Source organism: Jatropha curcas, chromosome 3 (genome assembly GCF_041381405.1).
Source record: "Jatropha curcas cultivar XTBG-Jc1 chromosome 3, XTBG_Jcur_1.0, whole genome shotgun sequence".
NCBI lineage: Eukaryota > Viridiplantae > Streptophyta > Magnoliopsida > Malpighiales > Euphorbiaceae > Jatropha > Jatropha curcas.
In genome coordinates, this window is record NC_143153.1 from 24,172,218 (window position 1) to 24,186,041 (window position 13,824).

General features: G+C 30.2%; 1 long non-coding RNA gene across 1 annotated transcript; it reads right to left on the reverse strand.

The window, feature by feature from the left end:
- Positions 1–338: 338 nt before the first annotated feature.
- On the reverse strand, positions 339–1,057 carry LOC149497760 (uncharacterized). The gene is made up of 2 exons (XR_016320168.1): positions 777–1,057; positions 339–682 (listed from the first exon to the last, which is right to left on the reverse strand). It is a non-coding gene; the product is annotated as an uncharacterized LOC149497760 (long non-coding RNA).
- Between the last annotated feature and the right edge of the window lie 12,767 nt (positions 1,058–13,824).

Here is a 13,824-nt window from a genome sequence, read left to right on the forward strand (position 1 = left end):
TTTTTCAAGTGTAATTCAATATGTTAAACAATACACACTTTTTTGTAATCTCAGTTTTACTTTTAATGAATTTCAGTTCATGATCATTGTTGATCATTATCTTTGCAAGTTGTAATATCATCTTTATACTATATTGTTGAATTTCAGTTTATGATCATTTTTTATCATTTTAATGAATTTCAGTTCATAATCATTGTCTGATTATACTATATTCTTCAATCAATTTCCGGCAACTTGTATTCTTTAGTTTTCTATCTCTTCTTTATGTATGTCAGTTATATTCTCAGTATCAACATATGGCCAAAAGGAACAATTTTACAAATTATGTTCTCAATACATGAATCAAATATGCTTTCATTACCAATGTAAATAAAGATAAACACTTCACAAATTCATGGTCCAAAATCATCAAAGCTTTCATTAAAAGCATGGTTTAAGCTTAATAATATACAGTACAAAAGCCTAATTGCAACTACAAGTTCCAGTTCCACAATCCCTGCATAAAGCCAAAACCACAAACACACAGACAACAAGCCCAATACAGACCACACAGCCTTTCTATGCCTCATTTTCTTCTCTTTTTCAATCTTCTCAATCTTCCTCAGCAAAACACAAAAATTCTTCTTGATCTTTCATTAGGAACAGGGTCTGCCCACTCATGGTAATGACAATGCCATACTGTCTAAAACACAGCAAAGCAAAACAAGAGTATTGGAAAGAAAAAAAAAATAACAATATAAAAAAAACAAAGCCTAAATCTAAAATATTATCGTCACCCCATAATTGCAACAACCCCAAAATCTCTTTCCTGCGTTAGTGCTCGTCCAAGCTATCTTCAACATTGCCGCTACCCCACACCGGCAATCTCTTCGCAGCACTTCGTCTCGCTTACTTATAATCGATTCACTCAGATAGCTCATAGTTAAGAAATGAAATTTCAAAGTCTAATATGGCAGTGTTTATCGATTTAGGGTTTAGAAGCTACAAGGAAGACAACTACAAAGAGAAAGCGAGAGAACGCGAGATAGAGATAGAGACAGATATCTATTATAAAAAGCCAACAGAGAGAGAGAGAGAGAGTGTGCATAGATAGAGGAGAGAGAAAATGGCTGACCTGGAAAATAAAAGGGTTTTTTCATTAAATAAAAATGCCACGCATTAAATACGTGGCAATCCGGCCATTGGAATTTCTCAATTACGGCAAAAGGCGTTTTACTGTTACAAATTGGGGAATTTAGGTATTTTTATGATACAAATTGAAGATGGTATCTCGTTAAGTGATCACCCCTATAGTTGAGGTTCTTTCATTGAAAATTACCCCATTTTTTTTATAAATATAACCTAAAATTTACACCAAATAATTAAAAGCTGAATTTTTTTATCAAAAATAATAATTTTTAATATTTATGAATTAAACGATTAATTATTATTTAAAATATCATTTTTTATAATGTGTAAAACTTCACAATTTTAAAATTTTACAATTCTGCTTATTGGAATAAGACTCTATTAGATTTTAAAATTTTAATGGTTTTCAATCTAAATTTTTTTTTGGCATCTATTAAAATATTAAAATTTTATGGTATTCAATTCAGACTCTTAAAACCATAAAAATCTGATGGTATTTAATTATAACTTTTTAAAAATCCATACAAATTTGATATTTTAAAAATTGTTGATTTGGAAGAATTTTATAAAATTATTGATTTTATTGAATTTTAGAGTGCTAAATGTAAATATAAGATTCGATGACACGTCTATTCTCCAACCCAAAGATTTCAACGTTGGGGAAAATGCTCAAATTGCGTCCTTAACTTGCACCCAATATTCAGTTACCCATTTTCACCTTTTTAGCCAAAAAAAACTCATTGACTTGCAACAATTAGATCAAATTACTCATTCTTTTGGGTCGGGTAGTAAAGAGCACACAGTCAATCTCAAAATTTTTATTTTAACAAAATGATTAAAATTTGAAAAGTCCCAAAAAATCAAGAAAAACCCCTACGCATTCCTAAGTCTGCTCGTTCTCTTTCGCTGTATGTTAATCTATTAGCCTTGTCAAATAACAAACCCCATACCACTTACACCAGCTTAAATTCTCCATGTGCACCTAAAGATTTGTTTCTATCAAATCTTTGAAAAAACCTCTATCTTTTCATTGAAGTTGCTTGGATTGGTACAACCAGGAGTCTTGCCCCTAATGTCGGACATTGGTGATTTCAGAAAACGTGCCCTTCTCTCTCTCAAGACTTCCTTTATCCATAGCTTTGCATGTCACTAGCACTAAACAGACTCTAATAATCCAATTCTCTTGTTTCAATGATATTCATAATTTGTTTTTTCTCCAATTATTCAAAGAAACACAACAAAATTCAAACTTTGTACCATCTCATCATCATCACCATCATCTATAATTTGTCAAACACAATAATACAATTAGAAAAATGCAAAAAAAGGATTTTGAATAGAATCTCTTCTTGTCACTGAATTAATCTTACACTTTGAGAAGTTGAATCCAACTTACCAAAAACTATTTGTTAGATCTTGGTGGTGCATTTGAAGGCAAAGACTTGCATTCTTTAGTGTTTTCGTCTTCATGGAAGCTTCTTTCAGTGGGTGATGCCGTAAATGAATCCAATGTTGTGCTTGCTTTGAGAATCCTCAGTCCCACTCGGAGATTGAATCTTGAGGACCATCCGCTAAGAGAACCATTTTACCTTGAGAGGGAGAGAGAGCATATAAGGCCTTGATTTTTATTTATTTTTTTATTCCTTTTCTTTTTGAAGAAAAGACATTTAAAAAATATTTTCAAGAAAATAGAGTTAAGAATACTCCTTTCACACACCTCTTGTGCTGTGATTTGCCCACGCACAGACTCAAGCTTACTTTTGATCCAATTTTGCAAGTTAGTGAGTTTTTTTGGCGAAAAAGGCGAAAAATGGTGAATTAATTATTAGATGCAAGCTCAAGGCAAATTGAGCATTTTTCCGTTTCAAAATCTTTTAAAATTTTAATAGAATCTTAATCCAATATAGGGTAGAAGCAGGGTGGATACCTGTGAATATTAAACTGCTTGTATAGCGTACAGGTATTAAACTATAAAAATCTAAAAATAATAGAAAACTAATTTGTAAGTCATTTAAATACGAAACAAAGGCCTACCTTATATGTTTTGAAGCCTCGTACCATATTATTAATTTCTAGACTTGTGTATACACACCGATTAAATAACAATAATAGTGTAACTGTGCAAGTCTACAAGAAAACAAATCATACAATATATAATTTAATACCACACAAAAAAGACAAATATGAAGACATATAAACAACAACCAATAAATAAACCATTAATATTTATCAGATAGTTGAAAGTTTTCTTGTATTATTGAGATGTCATAGTATCTTTATAATGTTCATATTCTCCGTAAAAAACTAACAAAACACAAATTGAAGCAAAGAAGATTACATTCATCATATTATTCATTTTTACTAGAAGGATTTTAGAACATGAATCAAAATAAAAATACTATTGTCCAATTCTTCTTATGAGCAAATTACCGCAATTGTTCTTTGCGAGTCTTCATATTTTGATATCATTGTAAAATCTTCTCGTTGTTAATACTATTGAAGATATCTTTCTCAACATATGTGATCAAGCAATCATTCATCTAAGTATCTCCCATTCGATTACGTAATCAATTTTTCACTATCTTCATTGTTGAGAATACTCTTTCAACTGAAGTAGTAGAAATTGGCAAAACCAAAACTAATTTCACAAGTAAATAGTATATACAAAATCTTTTTTTGATTCAACCAATTTTTTGGCAAGATCACTAATCCTTTGTAGATTTAAAAATTCATCATCGGATCTCTTACCAATAATATAATTGTGAAGTTGATTACCAAGAGTAACAATAAGCTCCATTTTAGAAAAATCATAAGGATAAAATTTAGCAAGCCAAATTAATTTTTGCTTATTAAAAGCTTGGAAAGAGTCACTTTGGATTGAAGCATGCCATACAAACAAGCAACAAAGAGTCACTTTGTTGTGCATTACGTCTTGACCTTCCTCGAACCGCAAAATTATCATCCATATTGGGAATGGTAATACTATGTTTCTCACAAAACAAAGAAACTTCATCAATTAAGGATTGCCACCCATCATCTCTCATCATTTGCAATCTTTGTTTAGAAACTCTAATAAAAAAAAAAATAGAATCAAAAGGAAGGGAAGATAATTATTTGGTTGGAAAATTATTCTAATGCTGGCCATAGGTTTGATTTAGAATTGGTTTTAGTTTGTGAAATTTCTAAATAATAATCAAACTAATAGAAATTCAATTGTAGTTAATTTTCTATCAGGTTATAACCCATTCTTTGTAATTTTTTTTAAAAATATGAATCCACATATTTGATTTAATTTTAAGTCCATCCACTTCGATTCAACCGATTTCAATTTTTCAATTCGATTTGTAATTTTAATTTCCATTTAATTTCAAAATGGAATGACTCAAAACTGGTATAAATTCATAGTTTCAGAGAATGATAGATTTGTTTAGATTCTCTAATGCCTCTCTTAATTAGATGTTTCATTGATAAACAAAGTCAATAATTTTGAGATTGAGAGAGAAAAAGCCATTTGCATTAGATTAATTAATTAGCATCCACAGATAAGTGCACCCACTATCATTTTTTCATACTTTACAAATAATTAATAATATTTTCTCATCATTAGGCTGGCAAAGAAGTAAATATATCAAAATCATATACTGCCTTTGTTCTTTCTATTTAGAAAAAATTTCTATTTTGGGTGTTCTTTTTATATAGAAAATTTTGCCTAATTTGATAACTTTGGGAATAATGCAAATGTGAAAAGTCTATTTTATTCTTATTTTAGTTGTTTGTGAAGCTTTTACTATGGGAGATTCTCAAGATAGTGGCAGACAAAGGTATAGATGAACATTTAATATGAAGAAATTTTGGAGATTTGATTTTTTACATCAATTTTGGTTAAAAAAAAAAGTATTCATATGGGTGACTTGGATGCCGATTAAAATAGAGTTTGAATAAAAAAAGCCACAAAATTTTTAGGTTGACCACAATGAAAAGAATCCCTACTGACTTTGCTCAAATATTTGAAAAATTGCGCGACATTTAAAATATGTCTTCAATAATAAAAGGCAGTTGAAAAGTTAAATGAGCACAAATTTTTATATTTCCACACAAGTTTCCTAAATAAAAGGATCAAAAAACGAATTTTCCTCTTCAACTTAGAGCATAAACTTTATTTTTTACAACTGTCTTTATTCTCTTCATTCCAACAAAGTAGTTAAAGCCTCATTGAAGATTGAAATAGAATTTAAATCATACATTGATATTAGATGAGAAATAAATGAGATATTAGGGGTAAATTAGAAAAAAAAAGGCAAAAAAAGTTAGTTAAACTACTTTCTTAAGCTTAGGGAAAAATTGGTTGTTCTTATATGAAAAGAACGGAGGGAGTACCATATTTGGAACAACGTATAATTGTGGATTATTTTGGAGGAACGAGACGTTTGCAAAGTTCACCTAATCACAAAATCTGATTTATATGCTAAAATAATTAAAGTTTAGAACCCACAATAGAAAAATTGATATCTATGATACTATATACGCATATATAAACATAATCGCATTAGGTGATAACAAGGGTTTATAAGGGAATTATAAATAGTGTTGGAGATAGGATGTGTATAATACTAATAAATTATAATATTACTATAATTTTGTTTTCAAAACTTAACAATTCATTAATAATAAATATAAATTGAGTATATTATAATACTAGCAATATCCCTCGTGCTATGCACAGTTTAAAAAAAAAGTAAAGTAAACTAAAATTAAAAGAATATATATATATATATATATATATATATATATATATATATATATATAGTTTTATTATGCTATTAAAAATATTATAAAGATATATCAATAGTAAAAAAAAGGTGTTATTTTTAATTATTGGAGTAAAAATTAGTAGCTAGACATGTATTCGGGAATATGGATTAAAAATATTGAAATTTAGAGAGATAAATAATAAAAAAAAGAAGTAAAATGAAAGGTCGTAAAATTCATTTATTTGATTTATTTTAGAATTAATCTAAAAAATAATTAACTCACTATAAAATTCATGAATAAATAATTTATTTTTAAATAATTAAAATTTGTATAAAACATCAACTTATCATGTTATAATTCTCTAACATTATGATTAATCAATTAATGTTAACATAATTTAATTTAATAAGAAAATATTTTTTGATTTTCTAATATAAAATAATCGCTACCCATATCATTAAAATTAATAAATTATTTAATTTATCTATATCATTAAAATTTGTATAAATTATTACTTAATATGCTATTAATTCTCTAATGTTATATTAATCAATTACATTTAAGAGGGTTTAATTCAATTAATAAATAATCATAAAATAATTTATTTTAAATAAATATAAAGATAAATAATTAAGGCATTACACATGTTATTAATTGAATCCTACATGGCAACATCAAAGGAAAAATCTGCATACTTTATATATATATATATATTAATTTCTATAGGAATAAGAAATACAAATACAAAAAATTAAAATATTCTACTTGGAGATGTTTTTAATCTTGGCAGATGAGGTTAATTTTCCGGATGAAAACTGGTCAATTTTCAAATAAGACGACAAAATAAACATTCCATAATATTGTCCCGAATGTTGTTTTTTTTCTGAAACTTGTTACAATTAACACCGCAGAAGAATTTAATATACCAAACTATAATTGAGGAACAGATCGCACTACCAGACTCCATTGGTAAAAGAAACTTATCTAAACTTGAAGATGTGAAGTGTCCAACCATAAGTAACCAACAATCCATATTGTATTTCAAACTGCTAGAGAAATAAAAGATCCACATAAAAATTCATCAATAATGAGGAATAACCCAATGAAAGGAGAGAAATTAATAACCCCACTAAGAGGTAGCAAAAACACTCAAGATCTATCAACTATTATAAATTTGAGAGATTAAATCTAAATTTTATTTTAAACGATCATAAGTTTGAATATTATTAGAAAGAAAACTATACAAAATAAAATGAAAAGAAATACTAATATATTAGATAGTGTGATACCCCGAATTTTTATTTTCAAAACTTTTGAATTTTTAATAAATCGAAAATCCAAATTTTTGATGAGATGGGATGTAAGTACCGAGCAATTACAATCTGAGCCTAAATTGCAAGTTGGGCTTAAGCCTAAAACACATGATCGGAATTACTGGGTTGAGAACCTTTAGATATTTTCAAGAATGAATATGGAGCCTTAACTATTAATGTATTTTAAATATGTAAATGTGAGTGTGGTTACTATATGAATTAATTATCTTAAAAAAAATCGAATATCATGATTATTAATATTAATATTGAGTAAATAGAAGAAATGTTATAGAACCTAACTACATTAATAATAAACCAAACCGGATCAGTAAACCAGATGAAAATCTTGTAAACCAAGTAAAGTCGGGCTAACCTATTAATTTAGACCAAACCGATTCGAATCAAACCGGAATGGCCCAGAACCCTCTAGAATCACCTTCTCTCGTTTTTTGTCTCTTTTCTCTTCTTCTCCTTCCCCTGGATCACGCGACTTCCTCCTTCTCCTCCTTCCCTTCCTGTTCCAGCCGCCGGAGCCGATTAAGCTCGCTTCCTCGCCATCACCTTCTCACTGCAGCAGTTCCAATCCTTTGTCTTTCTTTCGTTCCTGTGTACCCAGTAGTCGCAGAAGGCTCGCTAGCTCGTGGACAGAAATCACATTGCGTCTCCAGCTCGATTCCCCGGCAATCAGCTCTAGTCACCTCCTCCATCGATGACGAGCATTGAACAAGGGTGAGCTGCAGTCGCTTGCTCTGGATTTGGCGGCGACGACGAAAGTGGCGTTAGACCACTGCCAAGCCCGATCCGGCCAATTAGAGGACCAATCTCACTAAATTAACACTAGAAATGGAATCCTTGGTGAATTTTGAGTTGAATGGTATAATCGTGGCGAATTTCTAGGCAAAGGTTGCTTTTTCGACAGCCGTGCACGGCGGCGGCGGAGACGGCCCGGCGACCGGCCGGCAACACTCCGGTGAGGCTTCAAGAGGCAGAATGCTCTCCTCTCCGCGCGGATCACGAAGATAAAATCCGATTTTCGATCGGTACGCTCTAAGACTCAAATTGCGATTTTTGGTATAAATCCCGAACTAATTAATTAATGAATTAATTGAGTATTTAAGTGAATTAAATTGAACATTGCTAAATATAGTTCTTGAATATTAGTTATGAGATTGATATTGAAATAAGAATTCTAGCTAATAATTATATAAGCGAATATACAGAATCTCAAGAAATATAAATAGGAGGAATTATAATTTATAGTATAAACAGGTAATTAATGGCATTATAGAAGTATGATTGTAGGTTAATATCAAGTAAAATTTAATTGGTATTATTATTATTATTATTATTATTATTATTATTATTATTATTATTATTCTCATGATAAAATCCTACTTAAACGAATCGTATTCTTAATGATTATTATTATTACTATAGTTAGACGATTTATTAAAAAGGGTATAAATTAGAATAAATAAATAAATAGGGAAACTATATATATATATAGATAAGTAAAGGGAGTAGTAACCAAAACTAATAAGTAAGGTAAAAATACGTTTCTCGAATTAGACCTCTTATGTAGAATTCTCTTATTATGTTAGATGTTTATAAAGTCCCCAAAGGTGAAGACAAATGTTGGAAGCGTGTAAAAATAAAGCTAGTCCTTTAAAGGACAGTAAAGAACTGTGAGTAGTGTTAGATAATTCGCATCATCCGCCTGCATTCATGCATTCACGGCTAAATGTTATAATGCATTATTGCCATATTGTGATGCACTATTTGTTGATATTAAATATTGCTTGATTACCTGTGATGTGATATTGTTGTGCCTTGTTTGTGTGGAATTGGGATGAAGTGGGTCACCATGGGTTTTTGAGAATGGTATATGTGATATGGATCCTGAATATGATATGAAATTTGGCCGCGTAAATGGGAGATCGATGCCCCCGTGTGCACCTGATAATATGGATTATATGGAAACCGCAGAGTAGCCTCTTTGGGCACACCTGATGATCTAGATTTGATCGCTGCCCGCAGGGTGGCCTCCTGTTGTGTGCGCCTGATGATCTAGATTTGAGGGAGACGACCGGGATGCCGCCTGTCGGTTTAAAAAAAAAAAAAGAGAGAGAGAGACTGGAAAAATAATCAAAGGACCGACAGTGTGAGGATTATACCGGTCAACCATAATGGGGGATTGGCTCCCTGGTGCACATGTGAGTGGATGGGCCATGTGGGAGGACGGCTCATCGGGTTTCGGTGACTCCACTGACTAATTTCCACGTGATATGATTATATGAATGTGACAATAACTGTGATTGCTGTTGTATTGCCATTTGTGTGACAAACTGCATGATCATATAACTAAACGGGTGACCACATGAAAATATTTTAGCATTTGTATGATTGTGTGGGGTGAGAGAGTTATCTAATCCTACTCACTGAGTTTAGTACTCACCCCCCCCCCCCCTCCAACCCTCCCCAGGTAATAGATGGAAAGAAGAATCCTGGAGTCCAATCGAACGAACGAGATACAGATTGATAGGAGTAATAATCATTGTATTGAATATGTAAATGCAAAGGATAGTGAATTACGGAGTAGAGTTCCGCAATTGTATTCCAACTGAGTTGTAAATAAATAAATAGAGTATAGACATTTATTATTTGGATTGTACTTTAGATAGATTTGTGAAACAAATTATTAGGCCTGAATCCACAATTGGAAATAGAATGCGAGTTTTAAGTAATACAGGCTTACTACGGGCTTCGGGGGCCTTAAGCCCACTTAGGTCCTAGTGCCGGTCCGGTCCATGGAAATGGGTTGTGACAAAGTTGGTATCAGAGCATAAGTTGGGCCTTAGGAATCAATTGCGGAACGTAGGAAATTGAATATAGGGCTCCTATGTTGGGATCGGCCGTAACCAACAAAGGAGGTGTAGTCTGGATTGAATTCCGTTTTAGTGCCGGTGGACGCATCGTGCACGAGAATGGAAGGAAATCTATATGAAACTTAGGATGAGAATTAAGGTACATAAATAATAGTAAATCATAAAAAGGTTCGGGTAACTGACGTTTATAAAATAAACATTTTGAGTTTTCCTAAATCCCCTCCATCTAATTTGAAGCAGAAGATCAGTTGGAAATTGGTGTAATGGCCTGATCACCCAGTACACCATGATTCGACAAGAAACACTGCTTCAAAAATTATTTGAAATGGTTTAGAAAAGAATTTGGAGTTTTAAAGACAATACGAAAGTGAATTTAATTGAACTATGATTTGAGAAAAATGTTTTTGGAAATTGTTTTGAAGTTGCAATTAATTGTTTGGTTTTATTGTTTTGTCGGCATGTCAAAAATTTATTTGATTTTAGAATTTTAAATTATTTACAATATTTGCATGTTTGATTTAATTTTTATCATATTGTCTACCCCGAGGACTAAATTATGCCTATAGAAATTAATAGTGATAAATTAATAAGAGATCAAATTCTAGAAATGTTACTGGTAGGGATTAAAAAGTGGAAAATTGTAATTTACAAGGGTTAGAAAAGGAGGATCTAGAACGAATAATCATACTAGATAAGAGATCCTTAATTTACCAAGGTGAAACTCATGAATGTAAAAAGCGAACATTTGTAAATTGCTTAAGTAGAATATTAAGGAGAATAGAGATTTATTGGAATAATAAAATATAGTCAGACGTATAAATGATAAATTGTGTCGAAGTACAATAAAAGTTATTGATTGAGGTGAATCTCAACATATATAATTTAAATAGAGTAATTAAAGTTAAATAAAAGACAAAGGTAAATTAATTATGTGATTAAATATGAAGAAAATAATGTTAACTGAGTAGGACATATTGAGGTGAGGCAGAATAACGGAACATAATAAAGAAGCGGGTAAAACTTCCTTTGCATAATTAGTATGAAGGGTAAGATTTTGGGTGTTTTAATATAGAATTAAAAGTGGTTAGTAAATAATTGGGCAAAAGTTGTGAAGTTAAAATTTGATTAATATGGAAAAGATTGACTAATAGTTAATAGAAGTAATTACAAGCCATGAAATAATTATGAATCTATTATAATAAAATGAGCAATTAGATTGAATCGTTAATAGACTTATGTAACTAGTGTGTATGTGAGGGATAGTTGGTATAATCTAAAAAAAAAATTAAAGGAATGAATGAGGAAAGGATCGTGGATGTTGTAGGAAAACTTAATAAATTAAAGGAATTTGATGTATCTTGGTAGGGAGTTATTTATGTAGAAAGGACTAATACTATTTATTAATCTAAGTTAAGTATAAGAAAACTTATATAAAATCTGCTTTAAAGAATCAAGTACGAAAGTAGATTGAGGTGCTAAATAAAAAAAAATTTAATAAAAAATTGGAAGAGGATGAGGTCGATAACTCATCATGATTAAGTAGAGATTGAAAAATTAGAATAAGGAAATCTAAGAAGTAATGACCTTAAGAACGCCATAGATTCATGTACCCATAATTAAACTCTTTTACGGATAACACTTAAATGAGGAGACATGGAGGATAAAAGAAAGATTAAAATGAATCAAAAATCTAAAGAACTTGGAGAAAACTAGGGGATGTTAAATAGTAAAAAAAAAAAGAGCTGATGATGATAATACGGTCAGTTAATTTATCTACTGTGAAATGCTAGAATAAAGAATTAGAAACAAATTGGGAAAGAAGTAAAATTCAGATGTAAGAAATATGTATATAAAAAAAATGATGATAAAATAAATAACTAAATAAATAAAATAATTATAAAATAAAAATAACTTTTGGAAAAATTTAAAGTGTGGACCAATTTACTTAATAGACTAGTAATAGTGAAAGGAACAGTACTAATGGAGAATAGAATGTTCTTAGTTTAAGGGGATCATTTAGAGCTGAAATATGTAACAATAGACTGGAACTAGATGATTTGAGGATTGTCCTCCTGGAGATAGACAATTCATTTTTGTGAAATACCAAAAGGTTTTAGAAAATACAATGGGTATTGTTTTTCAATCTTTGATGAAAATATTTTTATACTGCAATTGATATGGGTCTTAAAATGAAATAAAAGTTAAATGCAAATTTCTATTCAAAGAATTTCAAAATTTTGTATGAGTGACATGCGGATGTTTTTTAGTGGAAAGGGAAAATGATTTTGAAAATTTTTTATAGTCAGTTACCCATAGAATGGTCAACCTAGACTATAGTTGTCAACTGATTAGTTGAATTTTTGACTAAATGATTAATCTAATTATTTATATTGGTGAAACAATGTATATCGAAAATATTAGTAAATGAAGACTCTTAAATTGCTCATAAGTCCTTAGTAGACCCATTTGATAAAAAGTTATATTATGAGAGATAGAAATTTTCTCAAGAATAAGAGATACAAATCAATAAAACTTAGAGATTGATACAGTAAGAACTAAAATTTTTAGTACTATGCGTTTTAGACTATAATGAATTGTGACAAATTAGAATTAAAGAGACTTGATATGTAAATTTAAACTTTCAGGAAATTCACGAGATCAAAAGAAAATTATTCAACTCTAGGGGATATTTCGAAGTTAAAAGATATATTAATACAATACAATTTAAATATGGGACAATTAATTTTTTCGGGCTCTTCGATAAATATTAAAATTAATAAATTTAAATCCTGATAGGATGGTTGTCGGTAAAAAAAAAGAATATTCGAAGTTGATCCTTCTGTGAGACAATGCTTTGACTTAAATTGATTAGGGGGCTATCTAAAAATGATAACAATAATAGATGTAAACAACCCATAAATTTATTAAACAATTAAACTTCAAGAGGAAAGTCCGAGAATAGTTATTAAATTAGTGAAATGTACAATTATTAGTTTATATTAGTTGAGGTTGAGATTAGTTGAGGTTGAGATAATAACACCAGGTGGCCTTGTGCTAACCTGAGAAACTAGAGTCGATAAGATTAAATGGATAAATTTAAGGAAATTATAAATACCTTGCTAGACATAAATAAGAAAGGATGAGATAGATAAATTGATACTATATTTTAAGACTTAGATGGAAAAATAAACAATTAGCTTATGTATTATAAATGTGGAGTGGGACCTTGCTATTATTTCATAATTAAGTTATAAACAGAACTTTCATATGGAAACGAATAAATTTTTTAGGTGACGCAGAGTTGGGTGAAAGAAATTGAGTTAGTGATGTCTACGTACTTGGTGTGATGTCGGAATTGTAAGACAGCAGCGTTAGGTCAGGACTTAAGAACTGTTATTGAAATAATAAATATTAGGTTGAAAACGATAGTGATCGGATAAGCCGTGAAAAATCATGATTCGTAGTATAAAGAAACTAAGTGGAAGAAAACTTAATAAGTATGCTTCAATATCCTTAAGATGAATTAATAAGCAACATAAGTAAAATGAGAAGTTATTATGAAAGTCAACTTTTAATGATACATGTTAAGATAATTAAGGAATAAGTGTTAGACGTAAGTACGATGATTAAATAGAAAGTGTGGAGATCCCTATAGAGTAAGATAACTAATAGTGCGGGGATGCCCTGAGTAAATAAACTATTTAATAGTGCAGGGATGGCTTATGAAACTATAGACAACGGAAATT